Source organism: Myotis davidii, unplaced genomic scaffold (assembly GCF_000327345.1).
Source record: "Myotis davidii unplaced genomic scaffold, ASM32734v1 scaffold6, whole genome shotgun sequence".
In the NCBI taxonomy this organism is placed as follows: Eukaryota; Metazoa; Chordata; class Mammalia; order Chiroptera; family Vespertilionidae; genus Myotis; species Myotis davidii.
Genome location: NW_006383011.1, coordinates 18365926 through 18369091, shown reverse-complemented (window position 1 = coordinate 18369091; position 3166 = coordinate 18365926). Strand labels below are relative to the sequence as shown.

The following is a 3166-nucleotide window of genomic DNA, read 5'->3' as shown; positions in this document are numbered from 1 at the left end:
TCTTTCAATGGGAAGATTATCCTGGGTTATTCCAGTGGGGCCTAATGTAATCACAGGGGTCCTTAAAGAGGGAGGCCAGAGATGAAAGCAGAGAAGGCGATGTGACGACAGAAGCAGAGATTGGAGTGAAGCTCTTTGAAGGTGGAGGAAGGGGCCACAAGCCAAGGAATACAGGCGGCCACAAGAAGCTGAAAAAGGCAAGGGGACGAATTCTCCCCTGGAGCCTCCAGGAGTAACGGGACACCTTGACGTTAGCCCAGTGAGACTGATTTTGGACTGTGGACCTCCAGCACTGTACGAGAATAAAGTCATATTGTTTAGGGCACTCACTTTGTGGTGATTTGTTACACAGCAAGAGAAAGTCATGTACTCCTGACCTTGGTCCTGTCCACCGCTCCTGAACCTCACCAAGGTCTCCAGGGACCAAACTCTTGCCAACTATGGGCCCTTCTCAATGCTTTTCTCTCTTGACCTCTTGACAATGTTTGATGTTCTCCTCGCTGCTCATTCTTAAATCTTGTGACAGCTCGTTGCCCTGGTGATCCTCCTGCCTCTCAGATCCTCCTCCTCAGCCTCCTCCCAGCATAGCCTCTGCCCCAAGGTTCTCTTCCGAACCCACTTCTGTTCTTATTCTCTTCCCTCTAGGAGTGGTCGCATGCCAGTGATAATCCCAAGTCGAGGCCATGAGCTCCACACCCTGGTATCCAACTGCTGAATTGTCCACCTGCCCTCTCATCAGCAAACCAGTATTTCCGTCTGCAGTACATTTCCCTCCTTCCCTGCTGTTGAAATCTAGTTTACCTGTTCACTCCTCCAGGTCCAGCGTGAATGTCACTTCTTCCAGGAAGTCTTCCCTCTCTGTCATGCCATATGCTTGTTTTTTAATTTTTACAAATTTTTATAGGCTTTATTTTTCGAGCAGTTTTAGGTTCACAGCAAAACTGAGTCGAAAGTACAGAGTTTCTTATTTATTCCACTCAACAACTCTGTGAAATAGGATGGATTTTCTTTTTTGTACAGCTTTATTAAGGTATAATTGACCAATAAAAGGCACACATACTTAAAGTGTACAACATGATGATTTGATGTATGTATACATTATGAAATGATTAGGACACTCAAACTAATTAACATATTCTTCACATAGTTCCTTTTTTGGTGAAAAACAAGATCTACTCTTAGCAATTTTAAGTATATATGATTAATTATAGTCACTGTGCTAAATAGTAGACCTCCAGAACTCATTCAAATATGTCTGAAACTTTATACCATTTGACTAACATTCCTCCACTTTTCCCACCCCCCAGCCCCTTGTAACCCCCACTCTAGGCTCTGCTTCTGAGTTGAATTTTTTAGATTCCATATTAAGTGAGATCATGCAATATCTGTCTTTCTATGTCTGGCTTATTTCACTTAGCATAATGTCCTCCGGGTTGTCGCAAATGACAGGATTTCTTTGCCATGTACTTGTCAACGATGCCCATCTGTGGCCCCACAGGACTGTGCGCCCCTTAGAAGCAGAGTCCTGGCCTGGTGAACCCTGGACACCCAGCACCCAGCACACTATCCCTCCCACCTGGACATCCTCCCTCCTAAGCTAAATCTCAGAAGCTCTGGTTTGTAAAATAATAACAACTTTTATTATTTTTGTCCTTCGTGTATAAATAAGTGCATGACTATTCCAGAAAAAGTTTAAAATCCAGGAAAGCAAAACCAAAATAAAAGCAAAGGAAAATGAAGGAATCTAAAATTACCCTTTATCTTATAACCAATCAATGTTTTGGTGTATATCCTTCTAGTATTTTTAATAAATTGATGTATTTTCAAAATTAGATTATTTTATATATTTATTAGCATTTTTCCTGTTTACTATGCTATAAGTTCATATCTACGTCATTATCTGTTCTTCAACAGTATCGTTTTTTAAAGGCTGCATTGAGTTTTATTTTTCTGGCTGAGTCATAATTTATTTAACCAATCCCCTCTTGTTGGACATTTAGGTTGCTTCCAGTTTTTCAGACTTATAAATAACACGGTGAAGAACAATTCTGTAGCTAAATCTTTACACGCCCTATGAGTATTGCCCTCGAAGAAGTCTCAGAAATAAACTCCCTGAATTAAAGGATGCTAGGCTTTGTTTCCATCCCGGAGCAGGCCCCGGGGGAAGCAGGATGTTTCTGGAGGTCTTGGCACTGAGCCCTGCACGCCAAGCTCGAGGGCCTACCCAGCCCCCAAGTTTGCGTGTTCGGCACACTCCAAACCTCTCCCCTCCCCTCCGCATCCCCAGGCTGAGGCTCACCGGGGAGAATGAATTACACCACCCTGCCGGACATGAGGCCATTTGTCTTCTGCTCTGGAATCCTGATGAGATAAAATCTGGGCAGAGCACAGTTATTTATTTAATGTATTTCTGTGCGGGTGAGCCCTGGCCCTTGGGGATCACCTTCTCCAGATCGGGGTTAAGAGTTTACAGGGAGGAGGAGCAGGTCACAGGGTGCTGAGCAACCAGCTCCAAGTCTCACCCCAGGCAGGCCAGTGGGGGCGGGTGGGGGGCACTTCCCCTCCTCAGGCCCATGCCAGTTCCATGTCCCACCTCCCACGTCCTACCTCCCAACCTCGGGAGCAGAAAACTTGCAGGCTCGTTGCTTCCTCATCTTACACTTGAGGCTACAGAGAGGACCCTGCTTCTCAGAGAAGGAACTGGGTGCCAAGTGATGTGTTCTGATCTCTCCTCCCGTGAGATGGGGAATCTTCCGGATTCCGAGTTTGGGGCTTTGGACACCTCCACAAGGCATCTCTGTTTCTGGCTCCCGGAGTCCTGCTCAGGCCCCCACAGCAAGCCCCTCTCTGAGGCTTTATCCTAGTTTAGGCTCAGCCTCAAAAAATGCCCCCTGAGACCTCCTCAAAGACCCAGGGTTCTGAACAGCCAGGACACACCCCATGACGCCTGTCCTGTGAGTCATGTCTTTGACTCAAGTGTGTTGTTTCTCCAGAGAGTGTGAGGAGCATGTGTCCTCCAGGCCAGGGTCCAACCCTGCTCAGGTCACCAGGGAACTGTGTGCCTATGCAGGCCCCAGGCCCCTCTCCCCCAAGACCCAGAGGCCAAAAGTCTGAGAGATACCCAGGAACCTGTATTTTCACACAGGGCTTCTGGCTCTTCCCACGG

The 3166-nt window shown here is 46.6% G+C and overlaps 1 long non-coding RNA gene across 1 annotated transcript in view; it reads right to left on the bottom strand.

Annotated features, from left to right (window-relative positions):
• LOC107181608 overlaps positions 1–2345 on the bottom strand; it is a 5346-nt gene extending 3001 nt beyond the window's left edge. Inside the window, exon 1 of the long non-coding RNA XR_001512269.1 lies at positions 2300–2345. This is a non-coding gene — a long non-coding RNA (uncharacterized LOC107181608). The remainder of the gene's footprint in view (positions 1–2299) is intronic.
• Positions 2346–3166: the final 821 nt, after the last annotated feature.